General features: G+C 38.8%; 1 protein-coding gene across 4 annotated transcripts in view; it reads right to left on the bottom strand.

Annotated features, from left to right (window-relative positions):
* Pals1 (protein associated with LIN7 1, MAGUK p55 family member) overlaps window positions 1-16,730 on the bottom strand; it is a 98,664-nt gene extending 81,934 nt beyond the window's left edge. For 2 of the 4 annotated variants that reach the window (XM_087553269.1, XM_087553271.1), the window contains exon 1: window positions 16,533-16,730. The gene's annotated coding sequence lies outside the window, so the exon portion shown is untranslated. Of the gene's footprint in view, window positions 1-15,955 lie in introns of all 4 variants that reach the window. The other 2 variants (XM_087553270.1, XM_087553272.1) reach the window with 2 other exon arrangements.
* Between the last annotated feature and the right edge of the window lie 150 nt (window positions 16,731-16,880).

The following is a 16,880-nucleotide window of genomic DNA, read 5'->3' as shown; positions in this document are numbered from 1 at the left end:
CTAGAGGAAAACATTTCAAAGGTCAGCAAACTAGTAGATGATTACCTCTATCTAGATGGCTGGCTGGTATACAAATTAAAAATACTGGGGAAAGGGATATTGCTTAGCCAATGAAGAAATACCATATTAACAGTTTAGAGTTACTAGGACAGGAATATTAACCAAAATGAAAACAAATAAAGACACAGCGAGACTAATCTGTAAGGTTAGACTGAATATAGTATATTCAGAACTATAAAATGAGGATGTGTCACCAGAACAGGAAAGGAATCTTGACAAGGAAAATGGTGAATACATATGTCACCAAACAAGAATACAATGAACTTTTGGTACCACACTATTATCGAGAGTACACCAATGTTCTAGTTTGCGAGGTCTTAGAGGAGGGAGCATGAGTCTAGTCTGAGTAACATTTTTTAGCAGATCAATACATAAGATTACTTCACTGCTAGTCCTATAGTTAAAAGGAACTGCTACAGTTTTGTTCAATAATGTTAAGTACTCAGTTGGTACAAAACATTTGAATAGTCACTGACAAGAAAGAGAGTACTAAGGCAGAATTCTTGTCCTTTGTGTTTGGCTCCTGCTGTTTTGAGACAGTCTTAGGTGACCCAGCCAAGACAGCCTGGAACTCACTCAACAACTTACACAGTAACTTGTGGTTATCCCTTTACTGCTTTGTACCCTTATATTTAAGAAACCTAAAACCTACCATCAAAATCAAATAAGAACAAAAACTTAGTACAATGTTTATTGTTAACTGCTGTGCCAGAACTACAAAAAAAAGAATCCTAGGAGAATTGGCATAAAAAGAAAGTATAAAGCTCAAATGATTCATTACACAAAGTATTAACACAAACACATTAATACTAGTAAAATTAAACAAACACTTTTCAAACACCACTGAATTTCAACTCTCCCAGTTAAAAAATATATGGAATGAGCCACCGTGAATCCCTGTACTCAGGAGGCAGAGGCAGGCTGATCTCTGAATTCAAAGATAGCCTGGTCTACATACTGAGTCCAAGCCAACCAAGGCTACATAATGAAGAGCCTACCCTTCCCCGCAAGTAAGTACCTACATAATGAGAGGCAGAGCTGGGGGAGGCAGTACATAATAGCTTACTGCTAAAGAGTTTACCTAGCATGAACAATCCCTAGCATGGGGTGGGGGTTATATAGCAAATATAATCTAGTGGAAAACTCAAAATAATGAAAAGCTGTATAGGATTTGAATGTACGGCATAAGTGAACTGTTTAAGGTAGAGAGCAACAAAATATTTCCCCCTTCCAACTTTCACTACTACTGCAGAGGAAAATACCTCACCTTGATGTACAATTATCTTATCATTGAATCCTGGACTATGACAACCAATTCAAATACTACTATAAAGTTACTAAATATAAATTATTGACGATTATCTAATCTATTTAAAACACATCTAAATATAATGGTAGTCAGGAAGCTGACTCAGTAGAATCACAAGTTTGAGGCCAGCATGGAATACATAGTAAACTGGAAGTCAGTTGGGGATAGACTAGAAGACTAATCTACCCAACAACTACAATAATAGTAATTTAAAAATATATCTAAAGACAACCCGTGTCTATCACCCTTCACTATACCAAATCTAACTCATATTCTATCTCCCACTTATTTTTTTTTAACTTTTATGGAGAGCCCAACATATACCAGAAACTATGTCTCTTATGCTTGATACTCCATCTCAGCTAACTTTCAAAATAAAACCCATGCGTTAATCACCAGTATAAATTTATGTTGATGTCGACAAAATTAATTCAGAACATGTGACACTCCCACTACAAATTTCTGGCCAACCAAAAACAAACAATTGTTACTAGGGATATAGCCTACCACATTCATACGCAAGCATAAAAACCTGAATTTGATCCCCAAACCTATGTGAAAAGCAAGAACTGTGAGTGCACACTTGTAGTACCAATGATGGAGGGACAGAGACAGGCAGATCCATGGGCTTCCTGGCTAGACAGCCTAGCCTAATTGGTGAGTGGCAGGCCAGCAAAAGACACAGTCTCAAACAGTAAGATGGACAGCTCCTAAGGAACAATACCTGAAGTTGTATGGCCTCTCCATACACGGACCCACAAATACACACAGTTAAGAAAAAAGTTAAGAATTGCCTTAAATTTCAAATTTTTGTTGGGCAGTGGTGGCATATGCCTTAATTTCAACACTCTGGAGTCCAAGGCAGGGGGATCTCTGACTTTGAGTGAGGCCAGCCCGGTCTACGGAGTGAGTTCCAGGACGCCAGGGCTACACAGAGAAACCCTGTCTCAAAAAACAAAACAAAACAAAACAAACAACAACAAAAAAAAACACCAATCCAAACAACAAAAACACCAATTCCTTAGTTTATAGTTTTAAAATGATTTCAATATTAAGTCAAAGTTAAACTTTAAGCAAATAATAAAAATGGGATTGAGCATATAGTATGTTCTATCCTGAACTGTTCTTCGCAATATACTTCTTTTAAATTATTTTTAGATTTTATTTTATGTGTATGAATGCTTTTCCTGCATGTATACATGTATGCCTGGTGCCCATGGAGGTCAGGAAGAGGCTGAAATTCCCCGGGAGCTACAGATGCTCATGAGTCACCACACTGGTCCTGGGAACTGAACCTGGGTCCTTTGCAAGCGATGCAAGTACTCTCCACTACCACGCCATCTCTCCAGCCCTACTACCTGACATCAAATGGTCTCTTTCATCCCTGAAGACTCTCCAATTCTTCAGATAGCAACTGAAAGATCTTACAGTTCTCATCCACCTCCATCTACCCACAGTATGGTGCAGATCTCAAGACTGCCTCCACTTCAGATGTCAGTCTTATGTCCTAAGCATCCTGTAATTCTGATCACGCAGCTAGTTATTAACCAAGGGTTCACATGATCCCTTCCTCGTGTACAAGAATTTGTCAAATGGCTAAGGAACTCAAGAAGGTATTTTGCACATAATCTCTGGTTTACATAAAAGAATGCAACTTAGGAAATCCAAATGGGAGAGAGGCATAGGGGAAAGTATGAGGGTAAGAATATGGTATGGTTCCTGTGTCTTCTCCAGGTATGCCACTCTCCTACACATACCAACCCAGAAGATTCTGAATGCTATCTTTTAGAGTATTATTAATGTAAGCTTTATTTTCACAGCATGGAGATTAATCATTGGTAACTCTACTCCACCTTAACTCCTCAGAGGTACAGAGTTAACCTCTAATCATGCCTTGATCTTTCTGGTGGCCAGTCCCAACCTGAAGCCATTTAAGAGTCCAGGCAAGAAGTGCGTCATCGCAACAAAAGATACTCTTATCACTAAGGAAATTCCAAGGGATTTAAAAGTTCTTCATCAGGAGCAGAGAACAAAGACTGAACACACTTAATACATCACAGCCACACTAAGCACTAAGATACTCAGACAAAAAGACATTGTTGGGGGTTGGGGATTTAGCTCAGTGGTAGAGCGCTTGCCTAGCAGGCTCAAGGCCCTGGGTTCGGTCCCCAGCTCCGAAAAAAAGAAAAAAGAAAAAGAGAGGAAAAAAAAAGACATTCTTTTTACCTATATTGAGCTTAATTAGTAATTTTTCTCAAGATCCTTCACTCTAATTCAAGTATATTTTAAAAACCAAGTAAATTTAATGTGGCTTTCTTCAAAATGATTAATCTTATCAAAAAGACAATGTTAAGTAAGTCTTAAGTAGGCTACAGTACAAAGAAACACCAGGGCTTGAGGTTAAAATGAATTCCAACAATATGATTTTGAATAAATTCATTTGAATCTCAATTTTTACATTCCCAAAGAGAGAATACTGATAAAAACTTGGAAAGGTGGTTGGTAATACTTAAGGAATAGAAACAAAGGCAACAGCACACAGCTTAACACATCAAGAGATGAAACAATACCACTTGAATTAAGAATTAGGGAACAGCAAAAGGCAATGTGATTTAGTCATGGTATATATTTATATTGCTCTAAAACAATAAGAAAGAATAAAGTAAAAAAGAGAGAGAAAGAGATGTTTATTATGGGGGCTAGAGAGATGCCTCAGTGGTTAAAAACACTGGTTGATCTTCCAGAGAACCCAGGTTTAATACCTAGCACCCACATGGTGATTCTCACTAACTACAGCTCCAGGGGATCCAATACCCTCCTCTGAACACAAGTGCACAGACATATATGCAGGAAAAACACCCATACACATCAAAAAATTTTTTTTCCAAAAAGGTGGTTATTTTTAAGCCTCCAAAAACTACTAACTTTCCTTTGGCTAATGGCTAAGCATCTATTAATTCCTTCTAAGTGACTCATTTTCAAAAATATTTAGAAGTCACATGTATTGTTCTTCGATAGGCAAGAGTCTCATGACCTAACTCCTATGAATCTCTTTGATACTCCACTATGCATGTGTTTCAGAGGAGATGAAAGAACCATCAGATAACAAAACTCTCTGCATTTTTGTTTTGTTTTTCAGATAAAGTACCATGTGTCCCAGGCTGGCCTCAAACTTTCTATGCACCTGAAGATGACCTTGAACTCTGAACATCTTGTTTCTAAACCTTGAGTGCTGAATTACAGGTGTGATCCACCACATTCAGTTTATGTGCTGCTGGGAATCAAACCTAGCACTTTGTGCACACTAGTTAAGTACTCTGCTTACTATATAGCAAGCCCCAAATTAATTTCTAATTCTAAAACTAAAGAGCTGCTTAGTAAATTTTTTTTCTTCTAGGATTATCTCTCAGAAAATAGTTTGTGTTTGATATTTCAGGGCACAGTTAAATACAGAAAATAATAATTTCGATCTCCAGCTTACAAACTTGTTACAAGGAGGCCTGGATAGATGGCTCAGCAGTGAAGAGCACTTGTTGATCTTGTAGACAACCTGAGTTCAGATCCCAGCACCCATATGGTGGCTCATAACCGTCTGTAACTCCAGACTCAGGGACTTGATGAGTCTGGCCTGCATGCATGTGGACACATATACACATACATACATTCAGGCAAAAAAATTAGAAACATAATTTTTTTTAAAAAAATATTTATTTTGTATATGAGTACATTGTAGTTGTCTTCAGACACCAGAAGAGGGCATCGGATCCATTACAGATGGTTGTGAGCCACCATGTGGTTGCTGGGATTTGAACTCAGGACCTCTGGAAGAGCAGTCAGTGCTCTTAACCACTGAGCCATCTCTCCAGCTCTGATAAATTTTTTTTTAACAATCTTAAAAAGTAAAAACCCCATATATTTGTTACAAAGAAAGTATAATATATATATAAAATGTTATTGAATACTGTTATAGAGTAACATATTAAGAACATGCTAATGGCAGCCATATACAGTTTCTTGGGGAATTACGAGTAAACAAAGGGAATCTTACTTATTTACTCAAGTTTGGTGACACCAGGTATTGACCCAGGGCCCTCAGGAATGCTATGCAAGCACCACATTGAGTGACATCAAGAGCCACTCTTACTCATCATGATGCTCAGAAGTTTTAGCCAGAGAAGAGGCAAGAGAAAGAAAGAAAAGTGATACAAATTGGAAAGAAGGGAATCAAATTAACCTGGCTTGTAGATGATAATGATCCTATACTGAAAGACCCTGAGGGCTCTCGAAAACTCTTGGCCCTGGTAAATACAGCAAAGTAGGACACAAAGATGTATACTTTGTATGTACTGTAATGAATATGCCAGGAAAGAAAGCAGAAGGAAAAAACACATTGACAATTGCTTCCAAAGATATCTCTCTCTCTCTCTCTCTCTCTCTCTCTCTCTCTCTCACACACTCACACACACACACAACACACACACACAGACGTTACTAAACATAGTATTTTAGATGCCCCAAATCCATTAAAATTGTAACAAAGTTAAATACCTATTAAATTTAAACTAAATGTTTCTTCTACAATTCTTATTTCCTACACTGATTTTTTTTTTTTGAGGGGAGGAGTTGACTTAAAGGAGAGGTGCGTAGGCAAAACCCAAGGGTCAAATCAAGCACACCCTTCTTTTTTTTTTTTTTTAAACAGGTACAGTAATACATAGCATTAAGACTTTCAAGTCAAGACAGACTACATTAAGACACTGATCCCAAAAGACTGTAATGGATCACACTTATGCTGACACTGATGTAAACAAATCCTTCTGCATATAAAAGTAAAATGTACAATTGTGTGTAGCATTATACTTGATAATGGCACAATTATACCACTGGATGTTTTTATTATTTATACTAAACTTCAAATAATTATTTTAGAGTCTATGCCTACTTATAAAAAGGCATTCTGAGATGAAGTATGCTGTGCTGAAATGGCAGTTAATACTGTATTCAGAGGTCTCAGAGTAACTGACCCACACCATCTAAGCACATTTTGTGATGTTCACACCATGAAATAATTACAAATGGTATACTACATTTCTCAGAACATACATGTGTCAGTAAGTGATGCACAAATCATAAAGTTTTATTGGAGCATGGTTATGGTTGTTTGGATAACTACCTTTGCACTCTAACAGCAGAACTGAATACCTACAACAGAGGCAAAATGACCCGTGAAGCTTAAAATAGTTACAGAAAGTAATCTCCTGTCTTAAGAGATCAAAAGACAACCCAAGAGGTCTCAAAGCCTTTATGTTTAGGGTCTTTGAGGGAACTATTAACTAAAAAAAGGAAGCATAAACTTAAAAAACAAGATGGTCAAATGTAACAATTCCTATGCTAAATGTTTGATAAACTCAATTTTTCCCCATTTTCATTAAATTGGGTATTTCTTATTTACATTTCAAATGTTATTCCCTTTCCCAGTTTCCTGTCCATCAGCCCCCTAACCCCTCTCCCTCCCCTTCTCTAAGGATGTTCCCCCTCCCCACCCACCCCCTTACAGCCCCCCATAAACTCAAATTTAAACAGCTCAATTATAAATTACTAAAATCTTAATCTTCACAAATAAGCTGTCGTCTGTAGTTTGATAGAAGAAAACTTTTCACACCTCAAAATATATTTAATAAGGATGCAGGTTTTCCCATTCACCCACATTTCATGAAGGTATTAAGCTCAAAATCCAACAATCTAGCACTTACTGTATAATTTATTTTGCTTTTTAATGTACTCTCTAAGCAAGCAAGCAATCCACTCTGATCAACCCATGAATGTACGTGACTTCTATGATATTTCGGTATAAAGAAATAGAATGGATTTTGTTTTGTCTGAGTTTTCATGTAAATAAAAACTCTGAATTAAATCATTTTGTCTTTGTAAAATAAAAGCTCACCAAGCTAGAAATATGTATCTTGAATCCTAGTACTCATGAGGCTGAAGTAAGAGGATACTGAGTTTGAGGCTAGCCTGGGCAATACTGTGAGATCCTGTCATTCATTTTATTTTAGAGACTACTCCTACTTTTTCATTATACATGTAAAATTCACTGTCTTAAATGAACAGCCCCACACTTCTGACCTATAGACTGAATTAAGATTTTCAGACCAATACTTCTCATATTTTCTCTGCATTGTAATTACACCAATTTTCTTTTAGTTTTTCAAATAAGCAGCTGGTCCCCATATGCTTTTGTATGTCTCCCTGGTCAACCCCTTCCTGTGTTGGGGGTGGGGAGTGGAGGGTGTTTGGGTTTTTGAGACAAGGCTTACTCTGTCTCACGATGTCCCAGAAGGCACTTTGTGGCCCAGGCTGGCCTCAAAGGCAATTCTCCTGCCTCAACTTCCTATGTGCTGGGATTACATGATAAGTTATCACATCTGACCTCAGCAGAGGTGTTTCCTCAAACCTACTCACATAAAATTCAGTTCTTCTGTGTCATAGTATATGGAGACATAATTATAATTTTGTTTGTCCTACCTTCTCTTCTGATTCACTGACCTACGGTTAGGGCAGGGAAATCAAGCCAAGCACTACCTTTCTGTATAAGTGAGCTCTGCTGGTTCTCAGGCTAAGGCCTAAGTAATGCAAGTAATGCTAATGAAGAAACAGAAGAGGAAACAGTGTACTTGGGACAACTTCTGTACTGATCCTGACTGCAATGTAACCTGGGAGAGCATACCCATTACCATTGCATTTCTCAGAATCTCTCCCTATCAGTAAGTGATGCACGAACCATAAAGTTTTATTGTAACAGTCACATTCATTTGGGCAACTACCTTTGCACTCTGACAAGAGAACTAATTCCTGTAATAGGATCTCTGGTACCTACAGAAATTGTCAAGTGTGCAAACTGAATTTATTTCTTTATTAAATTCTTACCTGGATGGCCTCGTCCTTTATAGGGAATACAATTTCTTTCCAGGCATTCTCCTAGGCTCTAGATCTTCAAGATATAAATTGTTAGACCTTTTCCTTTTTACTTTTTTTTTCCTCCTAAATTAGAACTTTTACTTTGAAATTCATATGCGGTTATAAGAAAATACAGAGCTCCTAATCTTTGCTAACCTTTTCAACTACAGCACATATGACAACCACATGCTCATAGTGTTGGTTAAGATCCATAGTTTCATCAAGACCTTTGGCATAGCCTTTGAAGATCACACCTATTTCACAGGATGCCTGTAACCCCTAACAACTAATCTGTTCATCCATTCTTTTATTTTATTTTCTATTTTATCTATTTATTTTCGGTTTTTTTGAAACAGTGCTTCTCTTTGTAGCCCCAGCTATCCTGGAATTTGCTTTGTAAACCAGGCTGGGCTCAAACTCAGAGAGATCTACCTGCCTCTGCCTCTGCCCCTGCCCCTGCCCTTGACCGTGCCTGTGCTGGTGCCCCTGCCCCTGCCTCCTGAGTGCTGGGATTAAAGTTGTATGCCACACTGCCTGGCTTGTTCATCCAGTCTTAATTCTGTCCATTCAGGTACATTATGTAAGTGGAACCACACAGTAACTTGAGACCCCCACTAAGCAGTATCTGGTGATTCACCCAGGTTGTGCAATGTATTAATCTGCTTCTTTTCACTGCTGAAGATTATCTCCTGGGATGAATATACCAGCTCAATTTTTCCCATTGGGAGATAATGGACTTTAATAGGAATTAAGCCTCTCTCAACATCTGTATTAAAAAAATATCAAGACAAGCCAGCCAGCGTGAGTTACAGGACAGTCAGAACTACAAAGAGAAACACTTACCTCTCACCCCTCAAAACAAACAAACAAACAAACAAACAAAAAAACAAATGAAACAAAAATAAATAAAACAAGCAAATAACAAAACCCATAACTCATTTTCTAAAGCTATTTAACATGTCTACATAAACCCAGTGTGAAGAACATTTGACTACAGTGATATACATATAACATTTTCTTTGATCACTTTGTAATTTTAAAGAAGAGTTCTTCAATCTACAAAGTCCATTATGAATCAACAAATTTTAAGTCAAGGACTGAGAGGATGGCTTAATTGATAAAGCACTTGCTGTGCAGGCAATCCCGGAAGCCAGATGAAAAGACCCAGCTGCGGTGGCCCTCACTTGGAAGATAAAGGTAAGATCCTGGGGCCTCAGTTACCAGCCATTGTAGCTTAATCATTGTGCCTCAGGCCACTGAGAGATAAAATCTCAAAAAACAAGGTGGACAGGTACTACAGAACATCAAAGGTAGACCTCTCATACATATGCACACAAGCATGAACACACATGCAAACAAAAAAATTCTGACATGCAAAACACACATAATTATTAAAGGACTCTTAATTCTCCTAATTTTATATATAATTTATCAAGTCTTTCCCTTTCTTTTCTTAGCAATACAAAAACTGAGTTACACACCCCCACCCTTGTCACCAACCTCCTTCAGTTTAAGAATGCTAATATGCATTGGTTGAGAAAGAAACCCAAAATGATTTTTTTGTTTAAAATAATCCTAAAAGCATACTAGTCTGATTCAACACTGAAAAACTAGTATGAATCATGCTAATAGACTAATAGGGGGAAAAAGAAATCATGGTCATCACAACAGATGCAGAAAAGATATGACAAAATCTGACAACCATTAATGACCAAAGAAAAATTACTTCAATAACCTGGGAAATACTAAGTCTTATTAAATTCAAAGAATCCATAAAATGGCCTATTTTTTAAAAGTGAAAATGCAACGATCTCACTTCATAAGAATATCCTTTTATTTATCCTATTCTAAAGCACTGGAAATCCTAGCTAGTAAAAGTTAAAAAAAAAATAATAAAAGCATTCAAACTAAAATGAAAAAGGAAATTTTCTTTATATTACAGCCCTTTAATTAGAAAATCACAATATACCAACCACCACAGTGTTGGTGGCTGGGAAGGGAGCTAATAAATGAGTTTGGGGGGGAAAAAAAAACAGGCTGGAGAGATGGCTCAGCGGTTAAGACATGTGCTGCTTTTACACAGGAACCAGGACACTAGCATCCACATGCTGGCTAACTGTCCATAACTCCAGTTTCCAGGGATCTGATTTCTGACCTTATAGGTACACACTTGGTGCACAGACACACATGCAAACCAAATACACATTTATATACATATGTATTTGGCATATATTACATACATGTATTGGCAACAAATACTTAATAGGCTCAGCTACTTGGGAAACTGAGGCAGGAAGATCATTTGAGCTTAGCATTTTAAGGTCAGTCCAGATAGCAAACACTGTGTCAAAAGGGGGAGAAGGTGAGGGTACAATGACACATGCCCATAATCTTCAGTACTTAAGACAATGAGGCAGGATTTTTGAGTTTAAGATCAGCTTGGGGTACACAGTGAGATCCTGTCTCAAAAGATACACACACACACAAAAAAAATAAAGTTAACTTATATAATTTAGTTGAATTTCCACATATCAATCATAAATTAGAAATGATTTTTAAATACTATTTTGCCATTTATAATAGAACAAAAGACTGAAATACTTAAAGATCTAACAATATGCAGAATCTGTATTTAATTTCTCTTGAACAAAATCAAAGACCAAAATTGATGAGAAATGCTGTGTTATAAATGACTAGACACAGGCTCAGATACAGTTTAGTGTCAAGCAGCTATCCAGATGCTCAAGACCCCAGTTTCAATTGTTAGTATTGCAAAAATAAACATAAATAAAAAAATTAAAAAGATGAAGTCACCAAGAGTCCAGGTTGATCTACAGACAAACCAATCCCAATCAAAATACCAATGTGGTGTTTCACCTGCAATCAACAACCTGATCTAGGTATTATATGGAAAAGCAATGGAATTGACATGACCACAGTGAATTGAAAAGAGAATACGTGGAGTATTCACATTCCTGTTTGCTAAGACATGCTTAATAGTCAATAATCAAGTCAGTGTATTATTAGTGAGAAGACAGATAAATAGATCAATAGAATATGCCAATGTTATGTTGTTTTGACAAAGAACATTGGGCATTTCAAGAAGTCCTTTCAGGTGTCATGAAAAACAAGACAAATAATGAGACTACTTGTATTTTTCATTTTATATTAAAATTAATGCGATGGAACACAAATCTAAGTGTGAAGTATAAAAATATATAACTTGTGGAGAAAGTAAAGAAGGATCTCAATGAGCCTGAGTAAAGTTGATTTCTTCAGATACAATATCACAGATCAGATCCATAAAATAAACAATTGCTCATTTGAACTTCATCAAAGTTTACAATGTCAACACCTCAAAAGATAGATATGAAGATGAAAAGGATAAAGGGGTTAGAAGAAAAATCTTGGCAAATTACTTATCTGATAAAAACAAACCAGCACTATAAAGAACTATCAAAACTCAGCCTGGGGGTGTAGCTCAGCAGTAAAGCACATGCTTGATTCTAAGTTCAACAATAAGAAAATAGGAGTCTGGCAAGCTGATGCATGCACGGGTCCCAGCTACGCAGGAAGATCTAAGCTTCGAAGACATAACTGGAAAAGAGACCAACACACTGTCTAAAAATAAATAAATTTAAAAACAGCAAAGATTTCATTATTTCACAAGTAATGAAAGTTTGAGTGCATGCAAACAAGCACATCAAATAATATTTAACACTATTAATTGGAAGAGAACTCTAATTTTAAAAATACAACAACATACTATTACATGCCCATTAGAATGGCTAAAAGGAAAAAGACTGATTACACCAAGTGCTGACAAGGATGTAAAACTACAGGAATCTCATGCATGGCTGGCGGGAATGGAAAGTGGTTCGGCTACTTTGAAGAGAATTTCACAAGTATCACTAGGTGTACTAGGTTTCCAGAGTGCTCCAAAGTACCACAATGGCTTTCCAAGCAACACATACTTAAGAATTTTTAATTCCATAAGCCTGACAGATCCCCTGGGCTAAAATTAAAGTGTTATCAGACACCCCCTCCCCACAGGTGCCAAAGGCGAATCCATTTCCTATCATTTTCTACCTCTGGAAATCAAGCACATTCCTCTACTTGGAGCTTCCTCTCTTCTATCTTCAAACACACCAGCGGGTTTTTTCTCCATCTGTTTCTACTGTTGCATCTTTTTTTTTTCTTCCAGATTCCACCCTCCCTCTCTCTCCTGTTAAAGATTTGTGATAATTAGGCCCACCTCAATAATCTCCATATTCGAAGACGTTGATTAACAACCTAATTAAACTAAGATGTAACCAAATATATTTACAAGTTTTAATCATTAGAATATCTTCATGGGTCACTGCTTTGCCTACTGAAGACAGGTTTTCTTTAATTTTGCTGCTGTTTTGTTTCATTTTTAAACACAGTTAAGTTCACATTTGCTCATGTGACTCAGGATTCCCACTTGTAAGTGCCCACTCAGGAGAAAAGGACAGACATGCTCACACTGAAAAACCCATTCACATCGATCTGTGGCAGCTTTATAAATAATCACAAGTCTAAACACAAAAGCCCTTCAGCTGGTGAACAGATACATAAATGCTAGTACATTCACACAAGAGCGTACCATGTTTGCAACAAACTGGAAGGAACTGTGGCTATGCTCGGGATGGACGAGTCTAAAATACATCGTGCTAGATGAAAGAAAAGGAGACGGTGCTTGCACATTCACTAACACTGGCAAGATAAAGATTAACATGGCACCTCCAGAAGGACAGTATGCAAATGCTTGGAGTACCCCACACCTTCACATAGACTTACAAGACATGGCCTGTATGAGAAGAAAAAGACTTCAAGAAAACAGTTTAAAGGGAGGCAATGAAACAACGAAGAACTCGAGGAGGGCTCAAGTCAAGGTCGGTGCTGACAAGGCAGGTGTACAAGGTGGTGCACAAGTCTGATGAGGAAGGACAATCTCCAGCTCAAGCAAGACATAACCCGGCTTTGAACAACACTCCACATCTTAAACTATTCCCTCCCCAAAGAGGAAAGGTTCTGTGTGTCTTTGTGCTCCACACATGTGTGGTAGGTATGCCTTCCACAGAGGATTTTATAAATTGTAAAAACTTCAAATGAATGGCAAGAAAAACTAAATGACACTGTTATGGTTAAAACTAAATAATATCTTAAAAAGAGAGATTATAGCATAGAAATCTTTAGTTGCTAGGGGTAACGGTTCGGGGGAAGACTGACTTTACAAAACGATAGTACTTGTAACTGCTCTGCTTCTTGACTGTGCCAATATATAAAATTTTAATCTTTTTTTAAAAAAGGAAACAAATACATAATTTCTTACACTAACCATGGGCAAAGATAAGAAAAATAAGAAAGCACTTCTACTCACAGAGTAAATGCAGGGGGAAAATCATTTGCCCTTGAAGGACAATTTGGCTGTAACCAATCAAATTAAAAATGCACAACACGCTATCAGAAGCTCCCTTTGCAGGTGATATACATCTTGGGAAAACACAGGTTTCTCAGACACACACACAGGATATTCATTAAGCACTGTTAGAAGAAAAAGAAAAAACTTCAGAAAAGGAATAAATTGTGTAGTTATTGAAAAAAAAAGGAAAAAAAGAAACCAGAAGTGAGGGGGGCAGGGCATACAACCCTGGCAGTTATTAATATGACGTGGAGAAAGTAACTTACTGATATATTTAACAATTAGTAAGGAGCTGGGTGTGGTGGCACATGCCTGCAATGCCAGTATTTAGAAGTCTAAAGCAAGAGAATTAGGGGTTTGGGGTCAGTCTAGGTTACACTGGGTCAGCTTGGGCTACGTACAAAGCAAGATACTAGGGAGAAGTGGGCAGGCATATACAGTGAGAACACCACTAAAAGTAGAATACCAAGACAAGTATGAAGCATTTACTTCAAACTCATCACCACTTCTATAACTTGTCCCTGAGGCCTGAAAATGTTCTGTACATATACAAGATTACTTCCAACTTAATGATCCTGTAATTCAGTAAGTGTATAATAAAGACTCTGAGATCAGGAAAACATTAGAGAACTAGGACACATTAATACACTGATATAAAACTCAGACCATTTTTTCCCCAAACAGTTCCAACATATTGTTCACTGTAGCATATAGGAAAAGAAAGCATGAGTTTTACCTGTGGAAAAGTTACAAGAACATGCTAAATACTGTCATCTTAAGTTTTTTCAAAGTCTCATTGTTGTGACAGTAACATGTGTGTTAACTTGGTAGTCTTCTACAGTGCTCACTTGAGTCTAATTTGAGTATAAATGTTAATATGAAAGTAGCTGTGATTAACATGTTATGATCCAAAGGACTTCAAGGAGATTATTCTCAGTTATGAGTTTATTAATGCATGCGGTGCATACATTACAGGAGAAACCTCGACAGAAGAGAAGACTGAACAGTGGGCTCGGAATTCTGGTTTACAAAGTATCTTAAAGAACAGAAGGACTGTAGACAGGACAAGACAGAAAGCAGATTTGGCTTTTGGCTTACATGGGTGGGGAACTACGTATGGGTAGTGAGTCTGAGATTTTTAATCAGATCACAATACAGTAGGCTAGATGGAGGACTCAGCAGTAAAGACTTTAAACTGCTCTTGTAGAGGAACCAAGTTATGTTACCAGCACCCACAATAGCTGGGATGGGGCGTGGGGGTGGGGTGTGTGTCCCCAAGAGTCTGCCTGTACCGCTAGTTCTAGGGAAATTCAATGCTTTGAGCTTCCACTGGCACATGCACTTACATGTCAATACCCTGCCCCTATGCACATATAAATAAAGATAAATCACAATTCAGAAGACAATATGCATCGCTAAGCCACAGTACCACTTTGGATCACCCTTAAGGAGAATTATCTTAAATCTCTCATCTATTTTAACATTCTAAAAAAAATTTATCACTACGAGTCCACCATTATTTGTCAAATTCATGGTGATGACTTTTGGTCATTCATGGCAAATTTACTCAATTTTTAAGAGATTATGAATCTCTTTTTATCTGTCTGTTTTACCTATAAAGCTCTTTAACATTTTAATGTAAGCCTGCTACAACAGTTTAGAATGATCTTTAAGAAATCGTGCCCACAGAAATACTATAAAAACAGCTCATCTTCAAGAAAAGGTAGCTAATTTTCATTCCCACCAATACCTATACTTCAAAGACACCAGCACATCACCTAATTTGTTCCTGTTGCAAAATTTAACAAGTTATTAATTTCTGGATAATTAATTAAAAGGGGTAATTAGAATACTATCATTAAAACATGACAGTGCCTTATTAAAACCTGACATATCTTCCATCTTGTCCGCTAAATCAAAACTTTAGAATTCTTGCTACACTGGCTTTCAGAATTTAAAATTCTTGAAAATCTAAATTAGTCACAGCACGCTAACTTAAAAACCCTTCTAGGTGCTGCATTCATTTTAGAGTAAAGTGTCACGGAAAACTTTTCGACCGAATCTAAATTCCACAACACATTACTGTGTGTCAATCAGCTGGACAGAAGGTGAGAGCTATCCTTAGTAAGTTACGTAATTTACACTAAAGACTTGTTCCAAGCGGCATCCATTGAAAGTACCTTGCAAGCATTTACAGACTTCAAAGTTCAACGGACAACCTCCGTCTAAGTTCTGAGAAAGCACTACGACGCCGGCTTTACTTTAGCAGCGGTCACAAGGAAGCAGGAACTGTTTATCTGAAGAACGCAATGAGTAGCAGAACACCAGGAGCTGACTCAGTCACAGGAACGCTGGCTGCATTCCGTCTTCCATGGGAAAGTGTTTCCCAGGCTGGTTCTCTGATCCAGTCAGGGGTGGGGTGAGGGAGAGTCCCCGGGACCCGCGAACTCCGGGCCTGGGTGCAGCTAGACGACTCCCTGCCGAGGCCCCCGCAAGTCCGGCGGGATGGCCCGCCACCGCGCCAAGGTGCGTCCGCGGCCCAGAGAACCAACCCGTACCACACCAGGAGCGTTCCTCCAAGGGACAAAGGTTGGGCTGGCACCGCGGCGCCCGGCTCAGCCTGGGGTTCCCCAGGGGACCCTCTCCGTGCGGCGCGTCGGGGAGGGGGTGCGAGACCCGCCGCCCCTCCCCCGCCGCGCTCCCAGGAACCTGTTGATAAGATCACCACAGCCCCGCCGCTGCGGGTCCGCCCCTTACCTCCGTGACCCGGCGGCGGCCGATCCGCTCGCTCTTATTCGCTCCTCAGCGCGATCCAAGCCACAACCCTCCGTCCGGCGGCCCTCCGAACACCGGATAAAGAATCCAGAAACTCCCGATTGCCCCCACCTCGGAGCCTTCAGTCCCCGCCCCCTCCCCACCGCCAGCCTCCTCCGTCGCCGCCGTCGCCAGAAACTCCTCCTCGAGGCCGCGCGAGACCAGCCCCCGCGGCTGACGCGAGACCGCGCACGCGCCCCTGGGACTGGGCGCAGCGGGCGCGCCTATCCCAGGCCGTTCCCGGCGCGGCCCGCCCACGGCCGGGAGAGAGGCTGGAACGGATCGCCCAAT

This window comes from Rattus norvegicus, chromosome 6 (assembly GCF_021556685.1).
Source record: "Rattus norvegicus strain SHRSP/BbbUtx chromosome 6, alternate assembly SHRSP_T2T, whole genome shotgun sequence".
Classification (NCBI taxonomy): Eukaryota; Metazoa; Chordata; class Mammalia; order Rodentia; family Muridae; genus Rattus; species Rattus norvegicus.
The sequence above is the reverse complement of the archived record's forward strand: the minus strand, read 5'-3'. Positions and strand labels throughout refer to the sequence as shown.